The following is a 15,338-nucleotide window of genomic DNA, read 5'->3' as shown; positions in this document are numbered from 1 at the left end:
GACTTGATCCCTTTTGTCTTCTCCACTACCCCTCTCTTCATCAGGCTGACTGGGGGAACCTGGGCATGAGTGACTTTCACCTGGTTTTTACTGACGGGTCTCCTCTGGAGCCTCCAAAACCCTGTGGAGGGCTGGGTGTGTTTCTCCAGCCCTCTAGAAGGCCTTGGCCCCTTCCACTAGCTACCCCCTTCTCTGGGAACTTTCCTCATTTCTTGGGGTTCCAGGCGAGTTTCCCATTCCCACAGGAAGTCAGGGGTCCCCAAACTGCTAGGCTCTGGCTGCAGAGCTGTTGGAGCAGCTGCCCTTGCCTGGGGACCCCCACAGGCCTGGTCTGAACTCTCCCTTCCGGGGACCACCACCCACGCTTGGCTCCACCTGGGACGCAGCATCCCGGCTCCCTCTTCGGCCTGTCCCCCACAGCTCGCACACACACAAGGCTTTTCATTCTAGGAGTTCTCTGCTGCATGGGAGTCCCTATGGGGAGGCAGCCAGGGGTGATAAAAATAACAAACACGGAGGCGTTTAAATGTTCCAAAACCGAGGAAGTCTTTCTAGTCCCGGGCACCCTGGTCTGTTTTCTGACACCTCTCCAAAAGGGGTCACACGCAAGTCCTAAAGGACTCGGGCTTCTCTTTTACTTCCCCGAGGGCATCTTGCCAATCCCCTGGGCCCTCCGACTTCGTCTTCAGAGTCCACGTCCTGCCTGCAGTCGTTGAGAGGGGACCCCTGCGAGCTGTGGTGGCTGGAAGGGTGGTGGCCACAAGGCCCCTTGCAGTTTTCTGCAGGAAAAGCTCATAGACAGTTTTTATGGTACACACTCTGCGAAGCTTTATGCCGAGAATTTATCATACGTGCCCAACAATCAGCAGGTATAGCTGTGGCGAGAAGGGTTGTTAAACTCCCATTTTACAGATAAGGAAACTCAGGTACCTGCCCGGAGTCACCGGGTAGAAAGGGCGGGGAGCTGGCACTGGCCACGACACTGGCTCGAGGTTTCACGTGGAGCCCAGAGGGGTGGGGGCCGGGGCCGTTGGTCTCCAGCACAGATCAGCCACAGGGTGAGGTGGGGAGGCAGGGATCGCCTACCCGCCGCGCAGGCGGGAACCGCGCGACCGCGACCTCCCTGAGAACGCCGGGAGGAGAGCGGACTGCCTGGATCAAAGATGGCCGCGGCCGCCTCAGGCGCGCAAGCGTGCCCTCTCATGGGCGGGGCCTCGGGGCGCACCGACCACCCAATCCCGGCGGAAAGTTGGAATAAGGGTGGGCGGTGGCGGCGGCTGCGTGGTCTTCTGAAAGGCCTGGGGCGCAGCCCGGAAAACTTTTGGCCTGTGTCTAGGCTTCCACGCCACCCTGTATTCTGTCAAGATGAAATTGCCAAGAGAAATATAAATACATTCTTAGGGGGGGCTCTTGGGGTACAGGGAGCAGATGGGCTTTGTAGGTATTGCTACTGCTGCTGCCAAGTCACTTCAGTCGTGTCCGACTCTGTGCGACCCCATAGACGGCAGCCCACCAGGCTCCCCCGTCCCTGGGATTCTCCAGGCAAGAACACTGGAGTGGGTTGCCATTTCTTTCTCCAATGCATGAAAGTGAAAAGTGAAAGTGAAGTCGCTCAGTCGTATCCGACTCTGAGCGACCCCATGGACTGCAGCCTACCAGGTTCCTCCATCCATGGGATTTTCCAGGCAAGAGTACTGGAGTGGGGTGCCATTGCCTTCTCCATTGTAGGTATTAAGGAAGTTAAATTCTCAAGATTTGTGGTTCTTCTGAAACTGTTGCTTCGTCTCCTCCAGAGAGGTCTAGACTCCTTGGTCTGTGGTACCACTGAGAAGAGGCAGTGCAGCCTGCCCGCGGAAGGAAAAACTGTCACCCGCTCAGTTGTGCAGGGTCAGTATAAATTCCTGCCCCGCCTTGCACCAGTGCCTGCCTCCCCACCCCCACCCCAAGCGTACCTTCCTGAGTTTGCTAGTTTACCTTCACCAGTGGCTGATTCATGTCAGTGTATGGCAAAACCACTACAATGTTGTAAAGTAATTAGCCTCCAATTAAAATAAATAAATTTATTAAAAAATAAAGTTTATTTTAGGTCACTGGCTGTCCATCCAAATGAGAAAATCCTTCCTTTGCCTAAACCACTTGGTACGTTGTTTGAACAAGTTTTTTTGACCTAACCATCTGTGTGTGTGTGCGTGTGTGTGCGTGTGTGTGTGTGCGTGTGTGCACGCAGAGGCGCACGCTTAGTTGCTCAGTCGTGTCAGACTGTTTGCAACCCCATGGACTGCCGCCCGCCAGGCTCCTCTGTCCATGGAATTCTCCAGGCAAGAATACTGGAGTGGGTTGCCATGCCCTCCTCCAGGGGATCTTCCCAACCCAGGAATAGATGTTGTCATGTATGGATGTGAGAGTTAGACTGTGAAGAAAGCTGAGCGCGGAAGAATTTGATGCTTTTGAACTGTGGTGTTGGAGAAGACTCTTGAGAGTCCCTTGGACTGCAAGGAGATCCAACCAGTCCATCCTAAAGGATATCAGTCCTAGGTGTTCATTGGAAGGACTGATGTTGAAGCTGAAACTCCAGTACTTTGGCCACCTCATGTGAAGAGTTGACTCATTGGAAAAGACCCCGATGCTGGGAAGGATTGGGGGCTGGAGGAGAAGGGGACGACAGAGGATGAGATGGCTGGGTGGCATCACTGACTCGATGGACATGAGTTTGGGTAAACTCCGGGAGTTGGCGATGGACAGGGAGGTCTGGCGTGCTGTATTTCATGGGGTTGCAGAGTCGGACACGACTGAGTGACTGAACTGACTGAACTGAGGTCTCCTGCACTGCAGGAGGATTCTTTACCCTCTGAGCCACTGGAGAAGCCCAACCATCTGAATGGCATTAAAATTAATTAAAATTAATTCATTAATTAAAATAAATAAAACAACCATATCCTGCTCCAGTTGTGCACACCAAGGATGTAGAGGTCCAGATCAAAGACACTTGTAAATCTGATTTAGTTCAATCTAAGCGGAACAGATTGTGTGTGTGTGTGTGTGTGTGTGTGTGAAAGAGAGAGAGAGAGAGAGAATGGCATTATGCGAGATTGCCAGAGGTTTTTAAATGTCCAGGACCAAAAAATTAGCAAAACCCAGGTTATGGGATGTGATCACCAATTGCCAAACACATTAGAAAGGTGAACACCAGACTGCTGCTGCTGCTGCTAAGTCGCTTCAGTCGTGTCCAACTCTGTGCGACCCCATAGACGGCAGTCCACCAGGCTCCCCCATTCTGGAGTATAAAAATGGGGGAAGATGAGAGATTCAGTCTACTAGGTATTAAGAACAAAAAGAAGTAGTCTGGGCTGTTGAGCCCCTGACCAGAAGCAGATCCCTGGCAAAGTGTATAAATGAATCAAAAGAAGAGCAGCCTCACAAGACCAAGATCAAGTGATGGGCAGAAATTGGACTTTTCTGAAAAAGTCAATAGCTGAAGAGACGAAAGCCAGAGAATCCCTTTCCACCGGAAGGGTGGGATTTGGCAGCGAATGTAAGCAGGCACCAGTGGATGCCTTTGAGTATTTGAGTGTGCTCCTGCGCTGGGGGGCAGGGTAACACCAGAGTGGGCATCCATGTTGAAATCAACATGGAAATGAATATACCACTCAGCTCCACTTAACCAACTCTTCCTTTTGTGATGATTGGCTGCATGGAAGCTGGGCTCACCAGCCTGCTCATATTTTGACTTGACCCCTGTTTGACCTGACCTCTGACCCTACGGAGAGCAATTTCTCCAAATCATTTCTAGCAGACGGTTAGGCTTCCTCAAGAGTGAGAACATTTTCTTGTTTAATCCCCAGGAGGACCCCACCAGCTGAATCTGACATGGCCAGCATCTCTGAACTGTGGATGTTGTGAATCCAGGCACAGGCAGCACTGGGCTGGGCTCTGGGAGGTGGGTTCCCATGTCTACTGAAAAAGAAGATTTCCAGGAACCTGAGTAACGCAACTAGTAGGCTGTGTGTGAGAAGGGCTGCTGCTGCTGCTGCTGCTAAGTCGCTTCAGTCGTGTCCAACTCTGTGCGACCCCATAGACGGCAGCCCACCAGGCTCCCCCGTCCCTGGGATTCTCCAAGCAAGAACACTGGAGTGGGTTGCCATTTCCTGTGAGAAGGGCTGCGTGCAGGCTAAATCCAAATCCAGTCCTGGTGAGGTGGCAGAGTCCGCAGGTTGTGATGTGTAGTGTAACAGACAAGATTATTTTCACATGACCTTGGCTGGCCTGAACAATGGAACTGGCTTGAATTAACCCCCTCCTTCCTTCTGCCAGTGACAGGAGCCACATCCAAGTTCAGCTGACCACTGGACTGGGGGCTAATCGGAGTATTCTGTGCTCCCCTCCTTGGCTGGTTAGGAACCTGGTAATATTCACAGGCCAGAGGTATCCAGTTACCAGCATCCTCAGACAATTCCTGTAATGGGCTGGCTCCCTGAATTTAGACTGTGTGCGGTGCCAAGCAGCCTGGTGTTCCTTCACCGACAAGGCTGCTTTCCCATGCCAGCTCCATACAAGGGCAGAGTGATGGCATGAAGCCCTCTGGCTGGAGGGCACACTGTAAAGCAGGACCAGCTGCCACCAGCCTGGCTCACCTCCTCCTGATGAGGTGAGGCTCGGGGGGCGTGGCTGCTTCTCTTACTGACCTTGTTTTCTCTTTCCCCGGCAAAGCTATGTGTCCTGTAGTTTAACTCAAATCTGGCACTTGTCAACCTGGAAATAGCATCACATCCCACAGGTTAAGGGCTCAGTCCCTGAAAGGCCAATTAGAAGTTCGGATGCTTCTGACAGACCAGCTATAGATCAGAAGTTCCAACAACCCCTTTCTCTGGTTTGATCCATTTGCTAGAATGGTTCAGCAAAGAGCTTGCTTACTAGATTAATTAGTTTAGGGACTTCTGTGGTGGTCCTGTGGCTAAGACATCAGGCTCCCAAAGTAGGCGGCCCAGGTTCAATCCCCTGTCAGGGAACTAGATTCCACGTGCCGCAACTAAGAATTCGTACATCTCACCTAAAGATCCCGTATGCAGTAACTAAGACCTGGGGCAGTCCAATAAATGATGCTTTTTTTAAAAAAGAATTCATTTTAAAAAATGGATTCCTAGTTTATTACAAAGGATATTAAAAGATACAAGTGGGGACTTAGCTGGTGGTCCAGTGGCTAAGATGCCACACTCCTAATGCAGGGTGTCTGGCTTCAGTCCCTGGTCAGGGAACTAGATCCCACACGCTGCAACTAAAGGTTAACTTGCCACAACTAAGATAGAAGATCCCGCCTCCTGCAAATAAGTCCCGGCTCAGCCAAATAAGTAAATATCTAAAAATAAAAGATACAAATGAACAAGCAGATGAAGAGATACTTGGGGCCAGGTCTGGAAAAGTCCAGGGCACAAGAGGTTCCGTCCCCGTGGAGTTTGGGGTGTGCCACCCTCCTGGCAGGTGTTCACCAACCAGGAAGCTCTCCCAAACCTAATGGCTCAGAAATTCTTATGGAAGCTTCATTACACGACTACTAGTGACTAATTTAACCTCCAACCCCTCTCCCCTTCTCCAGGATGGGAGGACGGGGCTGAAAGTTCCAACTCTCCAATCACAGTTGGTTCCCCTGGCACCCTGCCCCCATCTGTAGGGGCTTCCCAAAAGTCACCTGATTAACATAAACTCAGATGTGGCTGAAAGGGCCTTGTTATGAATAACAAAATGCACCTTTAAAAAAATGCACCTTAATATATCGCTCTTATACCACTTAGGAAATGTCAAGGGTTTTAGGCATTTAGTGCCAGGAATAAGGACAAAAACCAAAGATGTATTTCTTATTACAAATCACAATATCAGAAAGCCAGTTTCCACACTGTGTGATGCTATGGGATTTGTCTCGGCCTCGGTGCCTGTCAGGGGGAGACCCAGAAGGATTTTGTCCATGGGAGACGCCTCTTCCCTGCTGCCCAGGGCCCTCCAGGCACACAGCTTCGTATGTGGGAGCCCCGATGCACCCATGGCTGCCCTGAGTCAGCACTGCACCTGGAGCATCTCTGCTCCTCACCGCCCCATCTCTGCCTTCCCAGTCCCACTGCCACGGCCCGGGGTGTATCCTCCATGTTCCAAGTTTAGCTAGTGGCCCTTCCTTGGGTCCTACTCCACTCAATCCCACCACCACACTTCACAAAACACTGTCTTCTCCATGTCGAATCCCTACTTCAAATCCACTGGATCCACTCTGCTCATCACGCTGGCCTCCTCTTTGCCGATCCCTGGTGGAGGCACTGGGAAGTCAGTGTCTCTCTATCCTCAGGAGCTTCCACGCAAAGGAGGAGGTGCCGAGCAGTGATGATGACTCAAGTGAGAAGTGTCAGGGCAGGGCCGTGGGGTCCTGGAGGAGGTGCATCAAGCCAGGTCTGGGGGTGAGCCAAGGAGGCTTCTCAGAGGAGGGAACAGACAGGCGTTTGAGACCTTCCCTTTCCTCTGACTCCTACCTGACGGTCCCAGTGCTGCGGTCTTCAAAGCCCCTCCCACTTCCTCCCTGTGCCCCAATCCACATTTCACGGGATCTGTTCCCCACCCACCTCCTTTCTTTGTTTCAACATGCTTCTTCATACTTTGACATCAGAAGGACATACTTTTGACTTCAAAATATGACACTTCGGTATATTTTGAGCTGTAGGCATTTGAAAAACAGCAAATGCAGGGAAAGGGTTTCTCTGAATCCCCCCATCTGTCTAAAGACAGATCCTCCTTTAGATGAATTGTCATAGATTCCCCTCCCAGGAGTTTCATCAACCAGAGAAGACTTATTTATCTTCAAAAAGGAGACTTGAAGTCCACGTTGTATCAGACAAACTTTGTCACAAACTGTCATATCTCCCATCTCTTCTCCTAAGGGCCCATTTATCTTCCTTAAAAGTCATTTACTCTCCCCTGAGAGGCCTATATAAGCCCTCCCCTTTCCCTTTTAAGATGGCATTTAGGGACTTCCCTGGTGATCCAGTGGCCAAGACTCTGAGCCACAGTGCAGAGGGCCCAGATTTGATCCCTGCTCAGAGAACTAAAGCCTACATGCCACAACCAAGATCGAAATTCCAGCATGCCAAAGCTAAGACCTGACACAGCCAAAGAAATAAATTAATTTTTAAAAAATTTAAATAAACTTACAAGATGGTATTTAATCCTGAATTGTAAGCTAAATCAGGAAGTCTCATTTTTCCTTGGGTATCTCTCAGATATATAAGGGATATATATAGATCTCCAGTTCTTTAGATCTTATGTAAGGTTAATGGTTTTAACCATTAGGTTTTTAACCACTAGTTAGGAAATGCATTTCATTTTAAGTTTTGGGACCTGGGTATAAGTCTTCAGTCTGCCTCTTACATAGCTTTTGGGCCAGTCCCTCTAAATGTAAAACAAAATAAGAATTCATGCTTTCTTTCACTCACTCAACAAACATTTACTGAATACCATGAAGGCTCTATAAACCAGAAGGGAATGGAATTTAGCTTGAGTATTTGTATTTGTCTTGTCATGTATATGATTTAAGGGTAGAAACTTTGAGTTGAAGCTACTGAATTTCATCAATACTGCTAATCAAAAAAATAGGACCTCATTGTAATCTTCAAAAATATTCTATTATTAATGATAAAATCTGAGTTTTTATTACGTGTCTGATACATTGCTGTTGTTGTTCAGTCGCTAAGTCATGTCCAACTCTTTGTAACCCCATGGACTGCAGCATGCCAGGCTTCTCTGTCCTCTACTATCTCCTGGAGTTTGCTCAAATTCATGTTCACCGAGTTGGTGATGCCATCCAACCATCTTATCCTCTGCCACCCCCTTCTCCATTTGCCTTCAATCTTTCCCAGCATCAGGGGCTTTTCCAATGAGTCAGCTCTTCTCAGCAGGTGGCCAGACTATTAAAGCTTCAGCTTCAGCTTCAGCATCAGCCCTTTCAGTGACTATTCAGGGTTGATTTCCTTTAGGATTGACTGGTTGGATTTCCTTGCAGTCCAAGGGACTCTCAAGAATTCTCCAGCACCACAGTTCAAAAACATCAATTCTTTGGCATTCAGCCTTCTTTATGGTCCAACTCTCACATCCATACATGACTACTGGAAAAACCATAGCTTTGACTATACAGACCCTTGTCAGCAAAATGATGTCTCTGCTTTTTAATACACTGTCTAGGTTTGCCATAGACAAACCTAGGTTTGCGCCTTCCAAGGAGCAAATGTCTTTTAATTTCATGTCTGCAGTCACTGTTCACAGTGATTTTGAGCCCAAGAAAATATAATCTGTCACAGCTTCCACTTTTTCCCTTTCTATTTGCCATGAAGTGATGGGGCCAAAATACACATTATATGTACATGTACATACTATATTCTTTATATAGTTTATCTTGTTTAATTTTCACAACTTTATGAAATATACCCATTTAGAAGATAGAGAAATTGAGGTTTAGGATGACTAAGTAACTCTCCCAGAGTCTGAGTGAAAAAAACAAGCATACTACAAACTAGCACTTGCCAAGGGTATTTGCCTGTGACTGAACAACAAGGGCATTTGTCAGCTGCCTCTGCAGAGACTGAATCCTGTGCTGCTGCGGCTGCTGACTTTCAACACACCCGGAAGGGAGTTCAGTGTGGAGAGTGAGGCACGTTGTGCTCCAGAGAAATTGGTGAAACAAGACTTCAGATAGTTACATATTCTCAGGAACTGATTTCCCCTTGCATCTCCTCATTTGGGCTTCCCTTATAGCTCAGTTGGTAAAGAATCTGCCTTCAATGCAGGAGACCCGGATTTGATCCCTGGGTTGGGAAGATCCCCTGAAGAAGGAAATGGCAACACACTCCAGTATTCTTCCCTAGAGAATCCCATAGACAGAGGAGCTAGGCAGGCTACAGTCAGTGGGGTCGCAAGAGTCCAAGAGTTGGACACGACTTAGGGACTAACCCACCACATTTTCAGGCCCTGATTTCATGACCCTCTTACATTCCTCGTATCTGGACAAGCACTAAATCCCTTCATGATGACATCAGCTCCTCATGACTAGCAGATAACTTTTTGTATGAATAAAATAAGTGCTTGATTGTATTGAACTCCCCCTTCACCAAAATCATATATATTGCCTTTCCATCACTACCTCTTTGGAGCAGTTTCTCAGAGCTATCTGAGGTGCTGTCGGCTGCAGTCCTCATTTTGAACCAGATAAAACTTAACTTGTAACTCTCACGTTATGCATCTTTTTTAGTTAACATATTAGAACCTAAGATTTCTCTGAGGTCTATGATCTTTACCATTATGTTATTCTGCTTTCTTTTTATTATAACTGGGAAACATAGTTATTAGGGATAATAGAAGAAAAAACTAAAAATCACCACAATTCATTTTTCTTAACATTTATCTAGTCCTTTCCTAATCTTTAAAAAATGTACATTCATAACCAATAACCATGTATCAGGTAGTTATTGCTACGTAACAAAACTATCCCAAAGCTTAGCAACTTAAAACAAAAATCATCTATTAGTTCTGTGGGAATGTTAGGTAGGTAGAATAGGGAAAAGGAGTCCAAAATGGCGGTGGCTAAAAGACAAGGAAGGTCAAAGGGAGGTCCAAGGACCAGAGTGAAGACTTCAGGCAGAACAAACAGCAGTCCTGGCTAAGCCCAATTTGCATAGGGCAGGCCCAGGTGGAGGGAAAAAACGTAAAAGGAGGAGGCAAAGAGCTCTCTCACCGACTCTCCCACGTCCGTGCGCCGGCTCGCTCGCGCGCTCTCTCTCTTTCTCTCTCTCTCTCTCCCGAGCGTGCGCGCTCTCTCTCTCTTCCCGCCCCCCCCCCCTCCACCCCACGCACTCCTCCATTCTCTTCTCTTCGAGTCTTGGGTTCTCCTGCTATCTTCTAAATAAAATGGAGCTGTAACACTGATTTGCCTAAGAGCTGTAGCACGGTTTGTCCAAGACTTGAGAGCTGTGACGCGCCGAGGACTTTAATGTCCGTCGCTCCAAATCTTTGTTGTGACGAGACAAAGAACCGAGGAACATATACTCGCGTGACAGAAATATTTATTTTTTCCCACAGATTATGGTTGAAGTGGACAATTCTGCTGACTGGGCCAGGCTTAGCTGTTCTTAGTTGGGTACATTCATGCCTTCGTCATCACCCGGCAGGTCTGCTACCGTCTGGCTTGTCTAAGATAACCTCAGCTGGGCCAGCTCAGTTTCCGTCACGCGTCGTCCCTCCGCAGCTTAAGCCTGGCATGACCTCACATTCACGTGTTCTCATGGCGGTCACAGAGGACCAAGAGAAGTAGCAGAATCACACTTGTTCTAGCCTCTGCTTTCGTCAAGTCGGTCAACATTACTACAATGGCCACAGCAGGCCACATGGCTAAATTCTAATTCTTCAAGAGGTTGGGGAGGGACTTCCCTCGTGGTCCACTGGCTAAGACTCCATACTCGCCATGCAGGGGGTATGGGTTCGATCCCTGATCAGGGAACTAGATCTTGCATGCTGCAACTAAAGGTCTCCCATGCCACAGCAAAGACCAAAGATCCGGAGTGCAACAAATAAGGCCTGTCAAATAAATAAATATTTTTCATTTATTTTATATATTTTTATAAATATGCAATATATGTTTTATATAAAATACATATTTTAAATAAAGGTGCAGTCAAATAAATATTTTTCAAAAAAGAGGGTGGGGAAATTGACTCTGCTTCTGTTATGCAAATGAGAGAGTTAATTCTTAGGTTGATAAGAAGTCCTCTGCTCCTCCAAATGGGGTTCAGAGGAGAAAAGGACAAACTTTCTTTTCTGCATTGCTTTCTCTTAGTCACTTAAGACATTATTTTCTTTAAGCCCAGAGCTAATGATTACACAACAAAACTCATCTTTCTCAAGGGTATGTTTTTCCTTAAGTTCTGTGCTAATGATTATACAATAACAATGTATCTTGCTTGAGGACATGTTTCTGCTTCTTAACAAGAACCTTCTGACTAATCTTGTTGTCTTAAGACCTATGTTGTGGGAGTGGGTCTGGTAAAAGTATATAAGGCCTTGATAAGGAGGGCACTCTCCGTCCCCCTTCTGACGTTTATGTCAGAAGCTTTCTCAGTCCTTTTTCACTTTAATAAAACTCTGATACCCAAAAGCTCTTGAGTGATCAAGCCTGTTCTCTGGTACCGAAGCTAAATCTTCCAAGATTACGAATCCAACGTCTTTCACCATAAGCTATCACAAGAAACCACAAATTTACAGGACAAAGGAAGTGGCTATAGGGAAGAGTGATGAGTTGGAGCCATCAATTAAATCAACCTACCAATCTGTCCTCCAACAATTATTTCTGTTCTCCCTCCAGGCAAAGTATGCTCATCCCCACTTCAGGAAGCCATAAAGAGGCATCAATCATGACATTAAGCCCAAGGTCCAGGATCTTGTGATCTACATCAGGTCTGAACGCAGCTCTTGAATGGAATGCCTATGATCTAAAAAGGCAAGTTATTTATCTCATACACACCCAAAATACCATGGTGAGTCTGGGCCAGAATAATCACAATAGACACTCCTCTGAAGAAGAATAAGGAAGAATAGTTGGCATACAGAAGTCACTGGTCCAGAACACTTCTGAAATTGTTGCAGGGAAGGGCCATTTCTGACTCCAGGGTGGATCTGTTTCTTTAACCTCCCCCCTCCTCTTTGGTGCTTTTGTTATTACAATCATATATAATGGACTGCCTCAGGGAATCCTGCCCCTCTGCCTGACTGTTAAACTAAAAGTGACTGTTCAGTTCAGAGGCAGATCTGACAGGTGCCCACCTGTGAATGGCTACAAGAATGAAGCAACACATCCCCTCCTTGAAGTTAAACATTCCAAGAGATCCGTTCAGTCCAACTCTTTGCAACCCCATGGAGTGCAGCGTTCCTTGTCCATCACCAAGTCCCAGAGCCTGCTCAAACTCATGACCATTGAGTCAGTGATGCCATCCAACCATCTCATCCTCTGTCGTCCCCTTCTCCTCCAATCTTTCCCAGCATTAGGGTCTTTTCAAATGACAGCTCTTTGCATCAGGTGGCCAAATTATTGGAGCTTCAGCTTCAGCATCAGTCCTTCCAATGAATATTCAGGACTGATTTCCTTTAGGACTGACTGGCTTGATCTTGCAGTCCAAGGGGTTCTCAAGAATCTTCTCCAAAACCACAGTTCAAAAGCATCAATTCTTCGGTGCTCAGCCTTCATTATGGTCCAACTCTCACATCCATACATGACTACTGGAAAAACCATAACTTTGACTAGATGGACCTTTGTTGACAAAGTAACGTCTCTGCTTTTTAATATGCTGTCTCAGTTCAGTTCAGTCGCTCAGTCGTGTAAGACTCTTTGCGACTCCATGAATTGCAGCACGCTAGGCCTCCCTGTCCATCACCAACTCCCGGAGTTCACTCAGACTCACGTCCATCGAGTCAGTGATGCCATCCAGCCATCTCATCCTCTGTCATCCCCTTCTCCTCCTGCCCCCAATCCCTCCCAGCATCAGAGTCTTTTCCAATGAGTCAACTCTTCACATGAGTTGGCCAAAGTACTGGACTTTCAGCTTTAGCATCATTCCTTCCAAAGAAATCCCAGGGCTGATCTCCTTCAGAATGATCTCCTTGCAGTCCAAGGGACTCTCAAGAGTCTTCTCCAACACCACAGTCCAAAAGCATCAATTCTTTGGCGCTCAGCCTTCTTCACAGTCCAACTTTCACATCCATACATGACCACAGGAAAAACCATAGCCTTGACTAGACAGACCTTTGTTGGCAAAATAATGTCTCTGCTTTTGCATATGCTATCTAGGTTGGTCATAACTTTCCTTCCAAGGAGTAAACATCTTTTAATTTCATGACTGCAGTCACCATCTGCAGTGATTTTGGAGCCCAAAAAATAAAGTCTGACACTGTTTCCACTGTTTCCCCATCTATTTCCTATGAAGTGATGGGACCGGATGCCATGATCTTAATTTTCTGAATGTTGAGCTTTAAGCCAACTTTTTCACTCTCCACTTTCACTTTCATCAAGAGGCTTTTTAGTCCCTTTTCACTTTCTGCCATAAGGATGGTGTCATCTGCATATCTGAGGTTATTGAGATTTCTCCTGGCAATCTTGATTCCAGCTTGTGTTTCTTCCAGTCCAGCATTTCTCATGATGTATTCTGCCTATAAGTTAAATAAGCAGGGTGACAATATACAGCCTTGACGTACTCCTTTTCCTATTTGTAACCAGGCTGTTGTTCCATGTCCAGTTCTAACTGTTGCTTCCTGACCTGCATACAGGTTTCTCAAGAGGCAGGTCAGGTGGTCTGGTATTCCCATCTCTCTCAGAATTTTCCACAGGTTATTGTGATCCACACAGTCAAAGGCTTTGGCATAGTCAATAAAGCAGAAATCGATGTTTTTCTGGAACTCTCTTGCTTTTTCAATGATCCAGCAGATGTTGGCAATTTGATCTCTGGTTCCTCTGCCTTTTCTAAAACCAGCTTGAACATCTGGAAGTTCACGGTTCACGTACTGCTGAAGCCTGGCTTGGAGAATTTTGAGCATTACTTTACTAGCATGTGAGATGAGTGCAATTGTGCAGTAGTTTGAGCATTCTTTGGCATTGCCTTTCTTTGGGATTGGAATGAAAACTGACCTTTTCCAGTCCTGTGGTCACTGCTGAGTTTTCCAAATTTGCTGGCATATTGAGTGCAGCACTTTCACAGCATCATCTTTCAGGATTTGAAATAGCTCAACTGGAATTCCATCACCTCCACTAGCTTTGTTCGTAGTGATGCTTTCTAAGGCCCACTTGACTTCACATTCCAGGATGTCTGGCTCTAGGAGAGTGATCACACCATCATGATTATCTGGACTGTGAAGATCTTTTTTGTATAGTTTTTCTGTGTATTCTTGCCACCTCTTAATATCTTCTGCTTCTGTTAGGTCCATACCATTTCTGTCCTTTATTGTTCCCATCTTTGCATGAAATGTTCCCTTGGTATCTCTAATTTTCTTGAAGAGATCTCTAGTCTTTCCCATTCTGTTGTTTTCCTCTATTTCTTTGCATTGATCGCTGAGGAAATAGCATTAATGCTATTTCTTTGCATTAACCGCCTGTGCTTAGTCAATATGCTGTCTAGGTTAGTCATAGCTTTTCTCCCAAGGAGCAAGTGTCTTTTAATTTCATGGCTGCAATCACCATCTGCAGTGATTTGGGAGCCCGAGAAAATAAAGCCTGTCACTGTTTCCATTGTTACCCCATCTATTTGCCATGAAGTGATGAGACTGGATGCCATGATCTTTGTTTTTGGAATGTTGAGCTTTAAGCCAGCTTTTTCACTCTCCTCTTTCACTTTCATCAAAAGGGTCTTCAGTTCTTTGCTTTCTGCCCTAAGGGTGGTGTCATCTGCATATCTGAGGTTATTGATATTTCTCCTGGCAGTCTTGAGTTCAGCTTGTGCTTCATCCAGCCTGGAATTTCGCATAATGTACTATATATAAGTTAAATAAGCAGGGTGACCATATACAGCCTTGACGTACTCCTTTCCTGATTTGGAACCAGTCTGTTTGTTCCATGTCCGGTTCTAACTGTTGCTTCTTGACCTGCACACAGATTTCTCAGGAGGCAGGTAAGGTGGTCTGGTATTCCCATCTCTTTAAGAATTTTCTACAGTTTGTTGTGATCCACAAAGGATTCCAGGAGATACTTGCAAGATAATGGCCTTTTAACTTTACTTCCTCAACTCCTTCCCCTCCCTGTTCTATAAAAGAAACTGGCCTCCAGGGACCGACAAGATGGTTATTTTGAGACATTAGCCTGCTATCTTTACGTCATCTGACTTTTCGAATAAAGTCATTTTCTGTCCTAAACACCTCATCTCTCAGATTCATTGGCCTCTTGTGCAGTGAGCAGAGTCAGCTTGGACTTGGTAACAAAATCAGCTAGGCAAATCCAGCCAGGTCCCCCTTCTCTGGGGTTGGGGAATATTCCTTGATGAGACCTGGTTTTTCTCCTTCAGAGTGGCTTCCCAATCTGTTGCAGGAAGGGAACTCCTTCCAGGGCCTAAGAGTGGGCTCTTGTCTAACAATCAAAAGACATGCAAAAAAAGCAAAAGACTTTACTGTGAAGGGGTGCCCGGGCAGATAGCAGCAGGGCGAGGGAACACAGGAGAACTGCTCTGCCACATGGCTCACAGTCTTGGGTTTTATGGTGATGGGGTTGGCCTTGTAACAGGAGAGAAAAGGGCAGGGCACAACTTTTGAAAAAATGGCATAGCCCAAAGACACAATATAAACCG

The 15,338-nt window shown here is 46.6% G+C and overlaps 1 protein-coding gene across 1 annotated transcript in view; it reads right to left on the bottom strand.

The window, feature by feature from the left end:
• Window positions 1-10,068: 10,068 nt before the first annotated feature.
• The window catches only part of ZBTB9 (zinc finger and BTB domain containing 9), a 76,670-nt gene continuing 71,400 nt past the window's right edge, over window positions 10,069-15,338 (bottom strand). Inside the window, exon 5 of the transcript XR_015152990.1 lies at window positions 10,069-10,596. The gene's annotated coding sequence lies outside the window, so the exon portion shown is untranslated. The remainder of the gene's footprint in view (window positions 10,597-15,338) is intronic.

This window comes from Bos grunniens, chromosome 23 (genome assembly GCF_055505025.1).
Source record: "Bos grunniens cultivar Pamir isolate PY7600 chromosome 23, Bosgru_T2T1.0, whole genome shotgun sequence".
NCBI classification, from domain to species: Eukaryota; Metazoa; Chordata; class Mammalia; order Artiodactyla; family Bovidae; genus Bos; species Bos grunniens.
The sequence above is the reverse complement of the archived record's forward strand: the minus strand, read 5'-3'. Positions and strand labels throughout refer to the sequence as shown.